The 21,945-nt window shown below is 43.4% G+C and overlaps 1 protein-coding gene and 1 long non-coding RNA gene across 8 annotated transcripts in view; one reads left to right on the top strand and one right to left on the bottom strand.

Moving 5' to 3' along the window:
- BCL11A (BCL11 transcription factor A) overlaps positions 1-21,945 on the top strand; it is a 395,854-nt gene that overhangs the window by 82,757 nt on the left and 291,152 nt on the right. The gene's annotated exons all lie outside the window — the stretch shown is intronic.
- Positions 1-21,945, bottom strand: part of LOC147022779 (uncharacterized) — a 36,854-nt gene that overhangs the window by 14,726 nt on the left and 183 nt on the right. For 3 of the 7 annotated variants that reach the window (XR_015059903.1, XR_015059906.1, XR_015059911.1), the window contains exon 2: positions 304-4,809. The exons of 2 other annotated variants lie outside the window; for them this stretch is intronic. This is a non-coding gene — a long non-coding RNA (uncharacterized LOC147022779). Of the gene's footprint in view, positions 1-299; positions 4,810-4,956; positions 14,902-21,945 lie in introns of those variants that run through there. 2 more of the 7 variants (XR_015059905.1, XR_015059904.1) reach the window with 2 other exon arrangements.

The following is a 21,945-nucleotide window of genomic DNA, read 5'->3' as shown; positions in this document are numbered from 1 at the left end:
GGGAAGTAAGAACAAATTACCAAAATAATACATTTATACGAATAAGAGCAAAGTGCTTTGTGGAGAGATATTACAAAGTGCTTCGTTTGTGGTCCAAGTTTCCTTAAAATTTTGAACAGTGTTACCATATTCTGCCACCTTATATTCTGAGACAATGCGTGAGCGTATCAAGCCTTTCAGGCTCACCACACGGTGTTTCCCCACACTCCTCTCCATTTTTGCCTTCCATCCATCTTTGTTATATATATATAGCCATCTTTGAACAAGTTAAAATAAAGTTGACAAGGAGATCTCGTGACTTGCTGTGCCTCTTAACCGGGTGTCCGATGATGAAGAGTGTTGGTGAGAAGTGAAGCCAATCAGTAAGAAAATTGGCTGAAGATGGCGACATTGTAGGTACATGTGAAATACCGCTTCTCTTTCACCACAAAAGCAGCTTCCCTCTGGAACATTTGTGAAATGCCGCATCATGGCTTCAGAGCTTAAGGCACCATGCAGCAATCTCCAACTTAAGTCCGCCATTGTTCTTGGCGTTGGGTAGAGATAGAGTGAACCCCAACATGGATGACTTTGAAAAGCAAGTGGAAGAATCTCACGCCAGGGAGTGTCCTGTCGGGTTGCAAGAGCCATGTAGTGGAGCGAATGCATGACCAGCAGGTATATGTTGTTCCTTGACAGCCCACGGAAGGACATTTTAACTGCGCCAGGGGGCCAACGCATGTTGTGTGCGGGTGGTGGCTGAGGGAGCTTGCAATGTCGTGGTTCGATTTTAAAGTCCATGGAGTTATGCTGGACATCTGCAAAGTTCCGTCACCCACATTGAAATTCTCTAGATATGCCAAGCAATCAGGAGGCAAAGACATTTTAACCTCTTGGAGTATCCTTGAGGGGATTCTAAATGCCAGTCGGCCCATTTTCGCTGCGAGTTCTTCTGGTGAGAGTAGTAGTAGTAGTAGTAGTAGTAGTAGTAGTAGTAGTAGTAGTAGTAGTAGTAGTAGTCGTAGTAGTAGTAGTAGTAGTAGTAGTAGTAGTAGTAGTAGTAGTAATAATAGTAGTAGTAAGGAGGAGTCTGCTTCAGCAGCACCAATGCTCTGCACAGAGTATTGTCCCAATGGATGGATGGATGGAGTAGTGGTTTTGTTGGAAAGGCTTTAGAGGTTTGCTCTATGAAGCTCAGGGGGCCAATCTCTGCTCTATCCCAGAGGGGAGAGTAGTACTCCAGAGGTTTGCACAATGAAGCTCAGGCAAACATAAGTTTCCTGTTTAATGTCGCTCGACTTCCTCATTTCTGCAATTCCGTGGTTATAACTGCAGTGGTAAGGTGGACCAGTAGTAGTCATAGTAGTAGAGTATGTATAGACTATTGCATACCAAACAGTGGTATGCTAAGATTCCTTACAATACGGGACTTTCAAAGTGATGTAATTTGCCCGAGAATTCTTGGTGCGCACGCTTAGAAACCCCTAGAAACTGGTAATCGGGGCATGATAATGTATATCGTGCATGCGAAATTAGGATTGTTTCCGAAAAGGGCAAACAAAACTTCTAGAAGAAGCCAAAAATACTTGGAAAGGTAGCTGAGAGAAATGGGTGTGCCTCTGCACATGGAAAGAATTGGGGAACTTTCTCAGCTTGCCCAAAGGGATGAAATCTTGCAGCAGCCCCGTACTGCAAAAACTCCCAACAATGTGTGCCGGTGCCAGACCCAAACTGTGGACGGGCACGTCATACTCAAACTGCCGATTATCGCTGTCAGTGAATGGACTTTGGACCTTGCGGAGTGCCTCCTGTGAATATGGCAGGCTTGGAGATTAATTTAATGGACGTCATCTGCAATGGAAAGACATTGCTGTGAATCATTACCAACCAAGTAATGGCTATACTGACTCTTCGACAAAGGACATTCTCATGATGCGAAAATAGGCAAAGCTTGTGCCAGCTATATTTACGTGGGAGCCAGATGTACCAGGAAAACTTCCCTGAGGGAGACACCATATTTGGTTTGGGTGCTTCTGAACACCGATGGGGAGATCATGTCTGTGGCTTATGAATGTGCACTGTACGTTTTAAATTGATGATATTTACTCTTAATCATGCTGGGAAGCTGTAGTAGCTGTAAGGACTGTTATAACTATAATTTTTGTTTGATTCTGGGGCCCCAAAATAAATTATACTAGATTTTTGCATCTATTGCTAAAAGGAGAACCGTCCGTGTGAGTCATTGGTTGTTGTCTCCATATGCGGGTTCCAGAAGGTGGATATTGTTCTCACAGGGCTCAAAGTATCCACTTCCATTTTGGTAAGAGATCATAATTCATGGACCAACCTGTGAAGCTTTCTTGTTCTCACTGTTTTTTGTTTTTTTTTGCCGAGGGATATTTACGGAATCGTCACTGAGCCATACTTTGTTTGTGGTAATATTCCTCGGAATGTTTTTTTAAAGATCTGTGTAAGGTTATTCTTTAACATTCCCGTTTCTGCAATTATCACTGGTCCAATTTTGGATATTTTTTTTTGTAGATAATGTCGAGGCTCGTATGAGAGCTAACACACAGAACGTAGAACAAGGGACTTTCAGGTCCTCACACTACAGGGACTTTCAGGAAGGAAAGCAGGGAATTTTTGAAGGAGGTGGGTTTGGGGTGGATTAACGGGGTAGAAAAGATTGTGGTTGTAGTTGGGGGAAGATAGGTGGTGGTTAACAGCTGTTTTGAAGACATGGAGGGATGAGTGGCATTGAAGAGAGTGTGGAAGTTTGTTCCAAAGGTGGGAAAAAAGAAGAATGAAAGAGTGAAGGTGAACAGCTATCGTGATTTTGGTAGTATCACCAGAAGGGGGTTGTTGGCGGACCTTGAGCACCCTGCAGAAATATGGTGGGGACAAATTTTATACAGAGCAGGGGGGGGGAGAGACTGGAGAGGAGACGGCAGAAAACAGAAAGCCCACCGACCTGCCTGCGGTGAGAGAGTGAGAGGCCCAAAGACTCAGCCTCATCGCGGGAGATATCAATGATCCCTAAATGCCTTGGTTTCCACAGCGTGAAGCTGAGAAAGGTGAGAGGTGGGAGCACCAGCCCAGAGGGGAGAGCAGTACTCCATCAGGCTGCGGATGGAAGCTTTGTATGTGATCAGGAGCTCAGGTGGGCCGAGGAAGGACTTTGCATGATGGAGGATGCCAGCTTGGAAATGTGGCTTTCCGAGGAAAGATCATGGCAGATCGTGAGACCCAGAAGCTTGACTGATAGGACTTCTTCAAGAGGATTGTTGAGAAAGTAGAAGGGAGGGGGGAGGGGGGATTCCAGACGGTCCTTTTGGAGAGACATAGTGAGAGCTTGAGATTTGTCAGGATCGATTTTGGAATAAACAATGCAAAAATCTCTTCAGCTTCCAGGATATTTTCACTTCATTTTTGACATATCAACTGGTGTGCAGCTTTGAGGCTGCTGGCTGCATAATTAGTTGGGGATGTGGCTGTGCTGCTGATGCAGTGCCCCTATTACCTTCCATATATATACATATATGTATTCCATATATATATACACAACAGTATATTGGTGCTCATTTTGCCAAACTCAGAAGGATGACAGGCTGAGTCAACCCCACCTGGTGTTAATTCAGCAGCCAACGGGGCTTGAACTCGGGACCCGAGGATCCCAAGCCAGCTTCCCTAACCACTAAGACAACACCAGGGTTATTTCATTTTTGAGATCCAGGTATTTGGTCATTTTCTTGCTTTCTGCATTGTTTAGTCCAAAATCGATGGGTACTGACAGCTCCTTTAGCGATGCCGTCTTTTCTCTTTTTGTCCCTAAGTACTATATCCGGTCGTGATGCTTTGTTTTCTAAGTTCACGCTCGATGGGATCATTAGGTCATATGTGAGCGTTACTTCCTTGATTTCAATGATTGCTTTTGGTTCATGTTTCCATGAGTTTTCTTGAACTGGGATATTGAAATTTTTGCATGTGTGTCATTGGATTATGCTACATATCTTGTTGTGCCTTTGTGTGTCCAGCTGTTCTGACATGAGTTTTTTTACATCTCGATACGAGGTGACGTGCTATTTCTGTTTCTAACTTGCAGAACCTCCACTTGGTGTGGTGTCCTTGGTCTTGGGCATTTATTATGATTCGCTCTCCATCCCAGTTGATCTGACCTGTTCTTTGCCATTCCAATGAGCCCAGTCTGTCCAACTCTTTTTCTTATATCTCTTTGCTTGTTTGTTATTCTCTCAGTTGGCAGTGTATATGTTGGTATTTTGCTTTATTTTATTTTTTTTTATTTGCAAAAATTGTGGCTGTATTTCTTGCTGTTTTGGTTTCATGTGTAAAATCTTTTCCGCACCTGTCTTTGGAAATTTTTTCCAAGGTGGATTAGGGATACTTTTTCAGGCTTGCCCCCTTTGTGTTTACATCCATTTTTTTCTCTTTTTTTATTTCAATATCCACTGCCACCACTCACTTGTATTAACAATAAATGATAAGAACCAGCCACCTCTCATCAACGGATATTTATCGTATTTCCTATATTTCTGCGAGTCCGATTTGTATCCAGGAACAGAACAATTATGGTTAACCATTTTGAAATTGTATCTGTTTCGCTTAAATGCCGAAAATTATGTTTATAAGACGATTTGACTTGCATAATCCGCATTAGCAATGGCAGGAGGGTAGTCACTGAAAACGAACACACAGCGCATGCGTGAAAGGCCTTACAGCATTCATACGTCATTTTGAAAGTCCCATAATTGCTGACTCTCCCTGTGCTGTTCCAAAGTAACTGCTCCCTGCTCTAGGATCTCCATTTATTTCCTGGAAAAAAAAACAAGATGCAAGTTATGGCCAACACACTTGGTATCAGGAGCTTGCACCTAATGACAGCCCAAAGTGCAACATCCAACATCTGAGGATTAAATTTAAAAAAAGAGAATTTTAACATGACATTATACCTATACTCACCTTATTTGAAATCATAGAGCTGTGGAAACCGAACGGCTTTCTGAAGAGCAGGGCAACAATGATGATGTCTCAACACAATTGGCGATCTTTAGCAGAAACTCCGAGCTAAAGTGAGGGCTGCGGAGCTGGTGCGCCCGTGCTGTGTCTGTGTGTGGCTACTTGCCAAACGGTGTGTATTTACAGGCGATATCCACGGAATGTGGTTCGACTGCGTGGCTGGCTTAAGGTCCACAGCGCTCGGGGGATCGTCCTTACCGCATCGTGTGCGTGCCGTGATTCCAACTCTCGGCGCACATCCGCCATAAGCTCATCCTTGCAAGCTGCCCTCATCTCTCACAAGCTTGTAGGCAAAGTGTCGGCAGGCTTTTTCCGTCTCTCTTGGATTTCCGTGCCCTTTGTGTGCCATTTCACCATGTAAAATAGCTGTCGAGGCCGATTCCAAGACTGTTGCAACGAGTCAACATTCTCGACGTACGTTTGCTTTCTCCGTATAAGCCCTTTACGCGTGGCTGACCATGTGGTATGGCGGTCTGGAATCAAACTTTTTATTATCATGAAAAGACAGTGCTTATTCACTTCCAGCCCGTCAGACATTTTTTCCGGAAATTCTGCATTCGTGACGCTTCCTGAAAAAGCTCTGTGGCATCACCCTGGATGCGAATGCTGACGCCTGCACAATTCCTCCTCTAATTCGCCTTTAACTCTTCTCAAAGTTTGCGTCAAACTGTGCAGGGTGGACAAGAGGTTTATGGATTGCAGTCGTATGATAAATCTATAACCTATGGGTCATAGATTCAGAGTGAATGTGCAGCAAATTGAATTGACAGTTCAAACAGTCTCGCACACAGGGGGCACACTTTACGTTTTGAGATGGTCAGTCTGCAGGTTCGATTCCCAACCTGCCGATAAACTGTCCGATTGGTGGGTGTCCCATCTGCTAGCATTAGCGGGAGGAAGTGAAAGACCTGACGGTGTCATTTTTGGAGAGTCAGCAAGTTATCGCCAGCACCCTGAGCAAGTTACAAAATCTTGCCACCTTCAGTCAAATGTCAGGCCTGGCCGTTGGCTCCTGAAAGAATTGGGCAAAGAATGTTCACCGGCCATCCCCACAAGAAGGTTCAAATAACTGGGGTCATTTAAGAAGTAGTTGTAGTTTAAAAAGTGGAAAAACAATCATATTGAGGTTCTTGATTAAATTTGTCCATTCTAAAGGTACACTCATACCTCTTGACATTGTTATCGTCCAACATGTGATGTATAAGCTGGAAAGGAAGCCCTTCCATGAGCTTGGGTATCCTAGTAGAAAAAAAACAAAACCCACCAAATGGCAGATTCAGGAAGTTCTGACAAAACAGCCCTTTTGGACAGGTAGAGATTGAAGGAAGCTGTTAACGCAGCATTTTAAACAATCACACTCGCGGTGCTGCAGAAATGTCACACCGCATCTGGAATTGTCTCCAAATCCCAGACTATGGAATTACACCATGGAGCCTTATAGAACAGCCAGTCTCCACTCATGATATCCGCAATGCACCTTATCCACGATAACCCAGGCCACCCCATGTTTCGCTCCACAAGCCCACGCTGGGCTGGCCCAGCCTCAATTGCTTTTCCCTGATCAAAACATCAGAATTTCTAGCTCTGTTGAAGGACTTCAGGAAAGTCAAAGTATCCGTCCGACAAGGAGCATGGGCCGAAGAAAAAATGGAGTTTCTGTTGTACCTGCATTCTCTTTCTTCCTCAAGTTGATTCGTTGTTGCTCGTCAGTATCTGCTCCTGCTCCTGACCCGTTTGGTCTACTTCGGTTCTGGATGGTCCAACCTGTATGGAGTTGAGGGTACAAGTGCAAACTTGACTCGGGACCCTTCTGAATATTGACACAATGTGTTTAAATGCCTTACATTGCTCATGGATCGTGGAAAGGTAGACCGTGTTGAGCTGGATTGTCCACCTGAGCAACTCATGCTTGAATTGGGACAATTCATTCTCTGATTTCTCGCACACGTCTTGTTTGGACATCACGGAAATTACCGGCCCACACATGGTGCACGCATATGACCATAGGTGTGGTGTTGCACATTACATCATCAGTACTGCACATACAGGTGATGCCTCTGCACTATGCACTAAAAGGAAACCCACGGACATCCCCATCTGTCCAACAGCACGTGAGAACATGTCCATGATGGTTTCGGTCGACATTTCTTAACAATTAATTTGACTTAAAAATGATATTTACATCGAAAATGCATATGAAACTCTCAACTTATGACGTCACAATGCCCCGAGTGAGATGCACAGTGCCAGCACAAATAATGACCTTGAGTCCGTGCTTTGAACTCGTTTAGAAAAAGGAATTGTCCATCCCGATTTCCTCCATTTCGGGTTCCTTCTATATATTAGGTACGCAAAAATTTTGGGTTTTTAAATCCCTCCCTGCCTTTTTGTTTCGACTCATATTTACTCCCAGTCTCATTTCCTTTCTCTCATCCCCTCTCCCTCACACACTCTTCTCTTTCATATATGTATATATATATATATTCCCCCTTCCCCACTTAATACCTCCTTCATTTCACTTCTCCAGTATGTAATATGTCGATAGCCCCGCCATAAGTCATTCGACCGACCTCAAATGAAATGGCACAGGCTTCACCTTTGGGCTTTGGTCTGCCAACTATTCCGGACTCGCACAAGGAGCATTAATCAATAAAGTGTTTTGAGTAAAACTACTTTCAGGTATTTTATCAATGAACCTGACCAGCGGTGGCAAACCTCTTCTTTTGCAGGGTTTGAGCTCGTTCGTTTACAGCAGCTGTAATTCTTGTCTTCTTAAAGACATTGAAGTCACTGCTGATGTCACACGTCGTTGCACGTCAACGATCCCTGGTACTCATTTTCTTGCTCACGGTTTTCCATTGTGATGAAAAACTTTTTTGCCCCCATTAATAAAAGTAACATTTATTTCTTTTCCATTGTGAAGAAAAGCATTTTTGCCCCCATTCATAAAAATAATATTTATTTATTCTTAAAGTTTTATTTCCTGAAAAATACGTCATCATGTGCCTATATTATCATAACAATACTGAGGTTAAATTCAGCGATAAAATTTTCATCAATCAAGCGGTAATTAATTACATTGGTGAAAGACTTTGTGTTTACACTCACTTGCATTTCCAGAGGGGGAATGCATGGATTGGCTCGGATCTTGCACATTCATAAGCGTCCCGTGACTGGTGCCGTGACCGGTTATCACGGCACGGGTTGTTGGTGGAATCGTATCATTAATGAGTGTTATGTACTGTGAGACAGGAAATCTTCCCCTACAACCCTCGTCCCTGCCCCTACAATCCTCCTCCCTGCCCCTACAACCCCCCTCCCTGCCCCTACAACCCTCCTTCCTGCCCCAATCTCCAATCCCAACCATCATGGCCAGCCGAGAGTCGCCTCACGGGGATGAATGGAGTAATTCGATCCGTTATTCTGCCAATCATCTCACATGCAGTATGGAGTGAGAACTAAGAAAAAGTCTTCGATTCGGAAAGTCCGTACTGATATACCGCCTAAACATGAATTACAATTAGCAGGTAAACATGAATTTTTACATTGCGCATGTGATGGGCAATCTATTGTATATGATAATTATGAAGGGAGCATTAAACAGAATGACATGAGATAGCAGGCCTGGTAACAATTTGAGAACCCTATATATCAGATACTAAACCATAAAGGTGTGCTCCACATTTTAGAGTAATTCTGTATGCAGTACAAAGGCTCCCAGTTCCCACAATGCTACACGATAAGGTAGCCCCCATTGATGTCTCAAGAACTTTGAGGTTCTTGCATGAGCATTTCAGAAGGTCCTGAAAGGTGGCATGCACTGAGCCAGAGACTCCGTGGGGGTTCCAGGGGTGTGCACGCTGGGAGGCGGTGGGGGTCTAAATCTGTGTAGCGTGCACGAGTCGAACCCATGCTTTCCGAACCTGCGAGGGTCTGTTTAAATGAAAGCGTTTTCCACATAGACGATCATGCTGCGTACAGGGCACCAACTAGATCCCTCGTCGATCAAGAAAAGCAGAAGAAGAAGAATCCCTGAATATATATAAAATGTATATAAGCGAGAAGCGACGGATGTGTAATGAACGTGAGATCAGGGAAACGGCGCCATTTCTGCAATTAGGCTTGAAATGCGTGGCGCAGGCACGGAAAGCACACTCACCATCAATCAGCACACCATGACGTTTATAAACGAGACGATGTTGTACACTGGATTAACAACCATCTAATGCACGACAGCCGAAACCATAAAAAACACTTTATAACAGACCCACAGAGTGAGTCTGCAGATGCTGCGAATGGTGGAGCTGGGATACCTGGTTAAGTACCTTCACGACGCTCCGGTGGAAATGGGTGCAAATAACTCAATTTGGAACATTTGGGTAGAAAGCCGGTTCACAATCATTTCGAGCAGTGTTTTGGAATAACTGCCATCGTGGTGTCTTTTACACGAAGCAGTGGCACGGGTAAACTGTCGACCGTGATTTTTTTCGCGCCATTTTTCAGCATGCCGTTTGTCCACCTCGTCCCCCCCAATTTCCCCCCCAGACACGAGACGGATCTTCGATCGAGCCTGCCACGAGAATATAATCAAGTAGACACGTCGATCTGCCGATGCTGCGTAATGGACACTCGTCGCCGAGGTTCGCGGATGGTATTGCGCGCAAACGATGATCACGTGGTGTGCGGCATCACCTTCGGTCAAATGGACCGTTTTGGATTTTTTAACACCCTGGGAGCCCAAGCCGGCACATCAATGTCGATCAAAGCGACGGCGTCCAAAAGCTGTTGCGGATAACGGGACGAGGAACCAATATGCAGAAGAGAGCAGCGTGAATGTGGTGAGCACAGAGTAAGATGAATTGGGATCAGGTGTTTAATGTTCACGTCCCGCTCTCGTTAGCCGGTATTCTCGGGCAATGCAAGCTGTTATGCAATCAGAAGCAGCACGCACCGCATGCGAGTCTAATTAAAAATGTACCCGTCGGAAGGCAGGCACGACGGGCACGGCCGCACCGTTACGTATGCTTTATGTATACCCGTGCGCGACCACCGGCTTATTCACCGAGATACATAGCATGGTGCTTGCTCAGAGGGAGGGGACGTTCATTGTGCACCTGATGAGCTACCATGACATTAGACTTGTTCCAGCTTCATATTGCAGGGGACTCTCTGTCTCTGTCTCTGTCTCTGTCTCTGTCTCTGTCTCTGTCTCTCTCTCTCTACATTCCGATTGGTCCCATTTGCATTTTGCACTTGCGCGTCCATTGTGACGTCGACACCTCGATTTGGATTCGTTCCAACGCCTGCAGCGAAACCGACGCTTGCCGCATTACTTTGGCCTCCACAATCTCACATAACCGATATAATACATACCAAGGATTGGCCAGCAGCTTGTGTAGTCCTGCTTTCTGGGAATTCCGAGAGAAACCTCAGTGGCACTTTTTTGTCCAAGAGTGAGTTCACTCGAGTCATTCGCCAAGTGACAAAACAAAATGCGGGATAATCGTATGGAAACGAGATTGTTCAGGACGTCTTGTGCCCTGACCCGTCATGTCTGATCACTTCCTCGCACACCTTTTCGTGACGCTGGGTCAAAGGCCACTTTGAAGGGTCACCAAGTTTTCATTATCCTCGAGCGCAGATCCATCACGTGGCAGCAATAGGTGCAGGTGCGTTGTAAAGCGCTCTCAACATGTTCCAACGTAAGTCATTCGTACAAAGCCGAGCTAATATACGATTCTCTGTCTTTAATAATGTATAGTATTCCCGGCAATGAGGAGCTTCGGAATTTTCAAGAACTGTGGCTTCAACGAACTCCTACGCGTCAAACGGCGGGGCCGTGAGGTCGGCAAGGGTGGTGGGGTGGGCTTGGAAGGTGCTTTTGTGTATGAACGATTCGTGTACCAGAGGGTAAAGGTATAAACAGCCATACACTCGACCACATCGCGGGCAAATGCTCTCAGCAAGCACTTTAACGAGGCTTGGCCCGCGGGCCATGCGGCCCGTGGACCCATGGGGCTCCCGTAACCTTGACGTCATAATGGTTGAGTAATCAACTCCATTTTGGACAATATGGGATCTCTCCACGAGCGTGTTGGACCAGAGGAGCAGTGAAGAACATGTGTCCTTCTACAGAAGATAATACATGAGAAATTGCTGATTAATATTGATGAGTGAACTTGACATGGAATCAATTTGAACGACATTGAGAGAACACTCCAACCCGCCGAATATAACCCCATCCCTTTTGCCCTGAAAATCGCTCATTTGGGGAAAACTCTGGTTGCATTGTTAAAAGAGAAGTTTGGGATTGGATTGTCTTAATAAGGGATGTTGGGGGTGGGATGGTTTTGAGAGAGGTTTTCTAAGGCTTAAGGGGAATAATGCTGCACTCCTGCTAATATTCTCAAGATCAATCAAAAACACACACACACACACACACACACACACACACACACACACACACACACACACACACACACACACACACACACACACACACACACACGTATGATGAGAGTATTATAGAAAATTATTTGATGGCTGACGAAGTAAATACGTCTAAGTTGGGTCGTTGTTGACCATGTGCACTGGAGAGCGTGCTCTGTGTGGTTGGGAACATGCATACTTGAGAATGCCATGCTCCATGGGCCAGTCCATGAACGTGTACGTTTGAACACGTCATGGCATGCAGACCCTGAAGTGTGCAGTTCGTGTGCTCGATGAAGACCCGTGCACTCGAAATGCTTGGCGAGGTCGCCCAGAGCCAGGGCCGATCCACGCCTGATACGTGCGATGATTAAAATTCGCTATCAGGTTCTGTCTACTCTCGCGCACAGCCATGGTGTTATTATATCGTCACCAAAGTGGATCGGAGCGCAGTGCTTCCCTCTCCCGCTCCTCTTGTCTCCTGCCCCCCTTGTTGTGTGTTGTGTGTTCGCTCACATAAGAGCCTCAACAATGTATACAAAAACAAAACAAAAACGTTCTACTCCACATGTGATTCAAACGTGCAGAAGTTTCTCAGGAATGTTTGCTTTTGGTTCATCGACAGTAATTTGCTGGAAAGCTGTAACTGCGTGAGGGGAAGGTCCTTGACTCAACAATTACCAACATCATCTTAAGCTCCTTCCATAACCTTTTGACAAATATTGTTTCCACTGGAAATCCCATATTGTTTTTACCTTAACTGCTACAAGTGATGTTCAAAATGTTCTTGCAACGAGATGCTCACAATACCCATATATTGGCAAACGAAGCAACATTGGCCTCTTGTGAGTAGAAGCTGGGTGAATTTTTGTGAAACATCGCGCGTACATTGAACAGTGCGTTAAATATTCAGCAGGACCCACAAGTTGGCCAAATACACAACAAATCAAAATTTCTCCAAATATTAACCATAACCCAAAGTTTGGCCAGATAGCCTGAAATTTAAAATATTCACAGGAACAAAAAGTTTAGCCAGATACTTGTATTATATACAGAGTCGAGGCTCATGGAGGAGTGAACAAGTATAACGGATCAGGACACAACAGAACAAAATGAACAGTCAAAAGAGATTGGGAAACGCAACAGTGGGGTTGAGGGGCAAAATGTAGGGAGACATTGAAGATGAGGGATGTGTGGAAGAATAAAGGGTTGGGGAGGACACAGGTGGTGGACAAGATAGACACAGAAGCAACCTTTCATGAAGGAAAACAGAAAACTTTGGAAGGAGGTAGACTTTGGAAAGGTTGAAGAGGGTAGAAAAGATCAGGGTGTTGGATGGGGGACAATCTGAGATGGTGGTGAACAGCTGTCTTGAAGACCTGGAGGGAAGGATGAGATTGAGGAGAATGTGGAAGTTGGTTCTCCAGGTGGGTAAAAAAGAGAGGAACAAATGAGTGGAGGTGAGCAGTGCTGCTAGATTTTGGAAGTTTCACGAGAAGGGTGTTGATGGTGGACCGTGTGTACCCTGCAGATACCTAGAGGGTGGGGTGGGGGGGCATAGCATGGAGAGGGCAGAAGGTGCAAGAGCAGAAAGGTGGCAGAAGACAAAGAGACCATCGACCTGTCTGACTGAACCCAAAATATTCACAGCAACCTAAAGTTTGGCCAGATACTTAATGAAACCCACCAGCAAGCAACTAAGGTTTGCCCAGATAGTCACCAAAACCCAAAATGTTCACCAAATATGCATGAGAAGGCAAAATTGGGTGAAATACTTTGCAAAACATAAAACACTCACCAAACATTCATCGGAACCCAACGTTTGACACGAGTATTACAAGCTCGCTACAAAATGCCCGGAATCGAATGGTCACGAAAAGCGCAGTTAAGCTTCAGGGTATACAGGGGGTTCGTGCCTGATGTCTCAAGCTCTGTGTGGCTCAACAAACGGAAATCTTAAGGATTGTGATCAAAACTGCATCCTTCTCCATTGTTATCAAAACTCCATTGTTCGATGAGGCATCTTCATTTCCTTTGCCCAATTTCAGGCCAAAGGCAATCAACCGCTCGGCTATGTGTTTCTCCATCTCCATGGATATGTTTGAATCGCGTTATAAACGTAAGGCAAAATGTATCCTTTGAATGAAGTCACGTGTTCCATGTTCGAATAAATCCAATGTAGTTTTGAGAACGTACAATTTTGCGTTTCACAGGTGCCGGACGCATGACAAGGTAAGAAGCACATGGGTCGAAAGCGGCACACCTGCATAGTACTGCGAAGATCGATGGAACATGGATGGGATGATTAATGTGAAGCATGTAATATTGGAGGCGTAATTATGCGAATTATTAATATAATAAGCTGCATGCCCTTGATTTTCTGAAGGAGCAACGTCGTGTTGAGCGTACGGCTTGCACCGAATTGCCACGGTTAGTTATAAGGCCGTAAAACCTAATGGGGACTTCACCGATCAGGCAGCAATCACCATCCTTTTCCACCGCAGTCACCGATACCCCGCCAATGGCACTGCGTTTGTGCAAATGAAGCTCCTGGAAAGGCAACTTCATTACCTTTGGCAAAGGAATTGCAGTTGTCCGTCGGAGCGCGCGTCGTTCCCGATTTCCCTCTGAGTCCCGAGTTAACTGGCGTGCCTGGACGCGCGGAATGGAATTGAAATTGATGAGTCGCGTGCATGAGGTCCTCCTGGGCCGCAATTCCAGCCCCCTCCGAGCCCCCTCCATGACCTGCCATTTGAGTGATGTGGGGAACTTGGCCCATGGAGGCCCTTGGCCGTAGTCTATGTGTTGTAGTTGGTGTTTAAGGAGCACATGCTATGAGTTATTGACTTTCTCTCACCAGTGGACTGATGAGTCTGGTTATCTATCTCCAAACTGGTCACATTATTACTTACTGATCTTTGTAATGGGAATGTTTTGACCATTACCACTCATTGTGACACTTGTAGTACAGTAGTGCGAGTGGAGTGGAGGGTGAGGGGTTGGGGGTGCAGAAAAGGGTACTATGCCCCTCTTCCCAATGAGTTGAGCTAGACGTGGTGCAGGAATCACCCCCCCCCAACACACACCCATTTAAGTGAGCTCGATGTGGTGCTGGCATGCCTCCCTCTCACCCCTCCCCCAGTGACTCCGTTTGACGTGGTGCAGGCATGCCTCCCCCCTTCTTCCTCACCCCCATTGAGTACACAGTATGCTTAACGTGGTGCAGGCATGCTTCTCTTTCTCCCTCCTCTTCCCCCCTCATCCCTATTGAGTACACAGTATGCTTGATGTGGTGCAGGCATGCTTCTCCCTCTCCTTCCTCCTTCCCCCTCATCCCTTTTGAGTACACAGTATGCTTGACGTGGTGCGGGTATGCCTCCCCCTCCCCCAATGAGCACGCTTCATGTGGTCCAGACATGCCTCCCCTTTAGCCCCATCGAGTACACTGTATGCTCAACGTCGTGCAGGTATGCCTATCCCTTACCCCTCCCACCCCAATGAGTTCGCTCGATCCCATTCCCCCTCCCCCATTGAGTATGTTTGACATGGTGTAGGTGTTTCTCCCCTTCACCCTCCCCTTCCCCCACGTCCATTGAGTATGTTCGACATGGTGCAAACTTGTCTCCCCTCCCCCCTTCCCATTTCGCTCCCCCTCCCCTATTGAGTACACCCGATGTGGTGCAGGCATGTCTCCCCTTTCCCCTCCCCCATTGAATATGCTCAATGTGGTGCAGGCATGTCTCTCCTTATCCTCTCCTCCTCTCCCCCTTCTCCTTCTCCTGCCTGATTTCCCTCTCAGTCCCGAGTTAACAGGCGCGCCTGGACGCGTGGAATGCTCGCCCTCCGCTTCCCCCTTTCCTCCCCTTCCCCTCCCCTACCGCCTTCCCCCTCCCCCTCCCTCTCCCCTTCCCCCACCATCTCCCCCTTAACCTTCCTTCTCCCTCTCCCCTTCCCCCTCCCTCTCCACTTCCCCCACCATCTCCCCCTTCCCCCTCTTCCATCGAGTATGCTCGATGTGGTACAGACAGGCATGCCTCCCTTCCCCCTTCCCCCATTAAGTACGCGAGACGTGGTGCAGGCTCGGTGATCACTCAAACCTCTACCCACATGCTAACAACGTTGGTTGGTCTGTTTCTCACTCAATGCTTTATAATCCCCAGAACATGTTCATGGGAGATCATGAATGAAGAAACATGCAAACCGCACATCACTTACCGTAACAGGAGATATGTTTCAACTGATTTATCTCCTAATATATACCGTGCTGGAAACTGTACAATGATTTATCTAATAATATATACTGTACTGGAAACTGTACAATGATTTATCTCCTAATATATACCGTGCTGGAAACTGTACAATGATTTATCTAATAATATATACTGTACTGGAAACTGTACAATGATTTATCTAATAATATATACTGCACTGGAAACTGTACAATGATTTATCTAATAATATATACTGCACTGGAAACTGTACAATGATTTATCTAATAATATATACTGTACTGGAAACTGTACAATGATTTATCTAATAATATATACTGTACTGGAAACTGTACAATGATTTATCTAATAATATATACTGTACTGGAAACTACAATGATTTATCTAATAATATATACCATGCTGGAAACTGTACAATGATTTATCTAATAATATATACTGTACTGGAAACTGTACAATGATTTATCTAATAATATATACCGTACTGGAAACTGTACGGTGATTTATCTAATAATATATACTGTACTGGAAACTGTACAATGATTTATCTAATAATATATGCTGTACTGGAAACTGTACAATGATTTATCTAATAATATATACCGTACTGTATACTGTACAATGATTTATCTACGAATATAGACTGTACTGGAAACTGTACAATGATTTATCTAAAAATATATACTGTACCGTATACTGTACAATGATTTATCTAATAATATATACTACACTGGAAACTGTACAATGATTTATCTAATAATATATGCCATACCGTATACTGTACAATGATTTATCTAATAATATATACTACACTGGAAACTGTACAATGATTTATCTAATAATATATGCCGTACCGTATACTGTACAATGATTTATCTAATAATATATACTACACTGGAAACTGTACAATGATTTATCTAATAATATATGCCGTACCGTATACTGTACAATGATTTATCAAATAATATATAACGTACTGGAAACTGTATAATGATATATCTAATAGCGAACGCAGTGAGCTTCATACTTAACGCGTGCACGTGAGAGAATAGGAAACAACAACAACACAATACCCCTGGCTATTTGGAAAGGAAACAACAACAACACAATACCCCTGGCTATGTCGTCAGCTAAGACCTTTTGCTTCCGGTTGTTGTTAAACGCTGTGCGGTGTATAAACACGATTGGGTTTTATTTCTATCTTGTGAATATTACTTAACGCGTGCACATGAGAGAATAGGAAACAACAAAAACAACACAATACCCTGCCAATTGTGAATCCATGTCGTTGCCTATGACCATTTTGCTTCCGTTTTTTTTTTGCTTCTGGTTTTTTTTTTGTTTCCGGTTTTTTTCATGGGAAATGATGCATGCCGGGAGATCATGACCGGAAGTGTTTATTTATTTATTCAATTATTTTTTTCCCAAGGTTAATTTTATACTTCCGAAAGTGATTTTGTTCATGACAGGAAGTGTTTATTTTGTATTTAACATTACCGGGAGTGATTTTGAAAGTCTTTCCGGAACTTTTAATTTATTTTATTCTTGACCAGAAGTGATCATTTATTTATTTATTTATTCAATTATTTTTTTCCCAAAGTTAATTTTAATAAAGAAATCTCCCGCATCATCAAAAAATATTTTTTAATCGTGATTTACATTATATGATCACTGATCCCGAATCCAGGCCGAAGTAACCGGAAATTGCGTCAAAATCATCAGCTGTGCGGCGCTTACACGTACCATGGTATAGTTGGCAAGTATACAGTTGTGAACAAGTTATAGATAAAGTCAGAAGCGAATGTAAGAAGAATTCTACATTCGCTTCTAGGCTTTGCCTATTCCATATTAATATGTACCATACTGTATACTGTACAATGATTTATCCACTAATATAGACTCTACTGTATAATGTACAATGATTTATCTAATAATATGTACTGCACTGTGTACTGCACAATTATTTATCTAATAATATATACTGTACAATGATTTATCAAATAATATATACTGTACTGTATACTGCACAAAGATTTATCTAACAATGTATACTGTGTACTGTACAATGATTTATCTAATAATATATACTAAACTGAATACTGCACAATGATTTATCAAATAATATATACTGTACTGTATACTGCACAAAGATTTATTTAACAATGTGTACTGTATACTGTACAATGATTTATCTAATAATATGTACTGCACTGTATACTGTACAATGAGTTATCTAATATATACTGTACTGGATATGTGCAATTATTTATCTAATATATATTGCACTGTACACTGTATAAGGATTTGTCTCATAAAATATACTGTACTGTAGTGTGCAATGATTTATGTAATATATATATATATATATATATATATATATATATATATATATATATATATATATATATATATATATATATATATATATATATTGCACTGTACAATGATTTGTCTCATAATATATACTGTACAATGAGTTAACTAATACATACTGTACTGTACACTGCACAATGATTTATCTAATATATACTGTACTGCATACTGTACAATGATTTGTCTCTTAATATATACTGTACTGCATACTGTACAATGATTTATCGAATATATATTGCACTGTACACTGTACAACAATTTGTCTCATAATATATACTGTACTGAACACTGTGAACTGATTTGTATAATCTTTTTTACTGTTCAATTTACCATTAATTATCCAAGCATATCAGACAAATTATGAAATTATTTAAAGCTAAAAATGTCACCTAATCTGTAGAGTATCATGACACAGCAATAAATATATAATTACCACTTGCAAATCAACTTCGGCCAAATAAATAAGAATGAATAATAACAATATTCATGAATGATCAAAATAGTGATAGTGCCATAATGTGTGCGGTGCATTATCAATTAATGATGCACCTGTGGAGGACAGGTATCAGAGCGTGTGGTGCTGTTGGTAACTACAATCGGTGTGATGTGATATCGATTGCGAATGAATGAAACAGGTATATTGCTTGTGAATGAAGCAGGTGTATCGATTATGAATGAATGAAAGATATATCGATTATGAATGAATGAAAGATATATTGATTGTGAATGAATGAAGCAGGGACATAGATTATGAATGAATGAAACAGGGACAGTGATTGTGAATGAATGAAACAGGTTGTATCAATTGTGAATGCTTGAAATAGGTTCCTATCGATTGTGAATGAATGAAATAGGTATCTATCGATTTGTAAATGCTTGAAATAGGTATCTATCGATTTGTGGATGAATGAAATAGGTATCTATCGATTTGTGGATGAATGAAATAGGTATCTATTGATTGTAAATGCTTGAAATAAGTATCTATCGATTGCGAATGAATGAAACAGGTATATTGCTTGTGAATGAAGCAGGTGTATCGATTATGAATGAATGAAAGATATATCGATTGTGAATGCTTGAAAGAGGTACCTATCGATTGTGAATGCTTGAAATAGGTACCTATCGATTGTGAATGCTTGAAATAGGTACCTATCGATTGTGAATGCTTGAAATAGGTACCTATCGATTGTGAATGCTTGAAATAGGTACCTATCGATTGTGAATGCTTGAAATAGGTACCTATCGATTGTGAATGCTTGAAATAGGTACCTATCGATTGTGAATGCTTGAAATTGGTACCTATCGATTGTGAATGCTTGAAATAGGTACCTATCGATTGTCAATGCTTGAAATAGGTACCTATCGATTGTCAATGCTTGAAATAGGTACCTATCGATTGTGAATGCTTGAAATTGGTACCTATCGATTGTCAATGCTTGAAATAGGTACCTATCGATTGTCAATGCTTGAAATAGGTACCTATCGATTGTCAATGCTTGAAATAGGTACCTATCGATTGTCAATGCTTGAAATAGGTACCTATCGATTGTGAATGCTTGAAATAGGTACCTATCGATTGTGAATGCTTGAAATAGGTACCTATCGATTGTGAATGCTTGAAATAGGTACCTATCGATTGTCAATGCTTGAAATAGGTATCTATCGATTGTCAATGCTTGAAATAGGTATCTATCGATTGTCAATGCTTGAAATAGGTACCTATCGATTGTCAATGCTTGAAATAGGTACCTATCGATTGTGAATGCTTGAAATAGGTACCTATCGATTGTGAATGCTTGAAATAGGTACCTATCGATTGTGAATGAATGAATAGATATCTATCGATTGTGAATGCTTGAATAGGTATCTATCGATTGTGAATGAATGAAATAGGTATCTATCGATTGTGAATGAATGAAATAGACATGTTACATTTGTAAATGCTTGAAATAGGTATCTATCGATTGTGAATGGATTAAATAGGTATCTCTCCATTGTGAATGAATTAAATAGACATCTATCGATTGTGAATGCTCGGAATAGGTATCTATCGATTGTGAATGATTGAAATAGGTATCTATCGATTGTGAATGAATGAAATAGACATGTTACAATTGTAAATGCTTGAAATAGGTATCTACCGATTGTGAATGAATTAAATTGGTATCTCTCGATTGTGAATGAATGAAATAGACATCTATCGATTGTAAATGCTTGAAATAGGTTCCTATTGATTGTGAATGAATGAAATAGGTATCTATCGATTTGTAAATGCTTGAAATAGGTATCTATCGATTTGTGGATGAATGAAATAGGTATCTATCGATTTGTGGATGAATGAAATAGGTATCTATTGATTGTAAATGCTTGAAATAAGTATCTATCGATTGCGAATGAATGAAATAGATAAATCCCTTTTTGATAAATGATGAGAAAAGACGAATGCGACACATGATGGGCTTACGTCGTCACATCCAATCCTCCATCGTCTCATCTCGTGTCATCCCGTCCATTACCGAGCCAATTGCACCCCCCCTCTTCTTTCCTGCGTCAATCATGCCCCCTCTTGCGGCACAAACACCATTCCAAGCCGAACCCACCGTGACCGTGTCCTCTGGGGACTTGTGTTCCCTCGGTTTCTCAAAAGAGATAGCGAGCCTCGGTGGATTCCTTTAACCGAGATCAAGTTCATGGGTTCGTGCCATGATACTCCCAGTGCTGAACTCTCGCCCCGAGCATTTTGCCAACAGGAAATAATTTCCCAGAGAGAGAGAGAGAGAGTGGGATGATCACACACAGACAAAATCGCACGCATCTTTAACTGTGGCTTTGACCTCAGTGTGTGTGTGTGTGTGTGTGTGTGTGTGTGTGTGTGTGTGTGTGTGTGTGTGTGTGTGTGTGTGTGTGTGTGTGTGTGTGTGTGTTTTTTTGAGAGAGAGAGAGAGAGACATTGTATGTTGAGCCAAGGCGTGGAGGGTAAGAGGGCACGGTTTGTGGCCGCCGTGTCTCACGCAGCACATCTGGGCTAGGCCGTCACGATTGCCAAGGCGAGTTACCCTCGCAATGGGACTTGCAGTCCCGAGGCCGAGCTCGGGTTCCAGGCCTCTCTTTGATCAGTGCTGCATGAAGGCGACCGAAACATCGGCTTTAGGCGGGAGCAGATGGAGACGGGTCGCAGTGAAGGTCAAGGTCAACCCTGCCTGCCATTGATCCGACGCCGTGATGGATGGGCAGCTCAACGGGTCTGGTGCGCTCGAAGCACAGAGGAGGTTCAGGAGGAGGTGCAATTAGGACCGGCTCGGTTAAAAAAAAAAAAAAAAACACACACACACACACAAAAACCCAAAGGGATTGGGGATTCCCAATTGGTAACCCAAAGGGAACACGCGCTACGCCTATTTGTCACCGGAACACCTTTTAACCGCAGCGAGTAACAAACACCGACGCTCCATGTTCCGAAGTCGCAAAATCGCTCATGGGAGCCACAGCAGACGCGCTCTCAACTCCTCGACGTGTCCGACACCCCGAAGTTGAGCCGCAACCACCGCACGGACTCTTTTGCCGGGCCATTGTTGCCGGCGCTCCCACCGCGTGGCCGCCATCAAACGGAGCGTGGGATCGATGGGGAGCGCGGGACGGGCCGAGTGAAAACAGCGTTCCGATCGATACGATCTATGGCGGCTAACCTTAGAGAGCTTCGCATCTTACTCAGTCGGTCACTTTAATGGGCTCGCCGGTCAATATAATACCGAGGTCGCCGGGCCTAACCCCGTGCCGATTCGCCTGCGTGACTTTGAAAGCCTCGGAATAATCAGAGGATGAAGGGGGGGACATAGACAGGGGCGGTTAGAGCAGCGCGGACCTCAGTACCCCCCTCAACCCCACCCCCCCCGACCGTTAT

This window comes from Eptatretus burgeri, chromosome 7 (genome assembly GCF_056783735.1).
Source record: "Eptatretus burgeri isolate ZD-2024b chromosome 7, Ebu_testis_v1, whole genome shotgun sequence".
Lineage (NCBI taxonomy): Eukaryota > Metazoa > Chordata > Myxini > Myxiniformes > Myxinidae > Eptatretus > Eptatretus burgeri.
The sequence above is the reverse complement of the archived record's forward strand: the minus strand, read 5'-3'. Positions and strand labels throughout refer to the sequence as shown.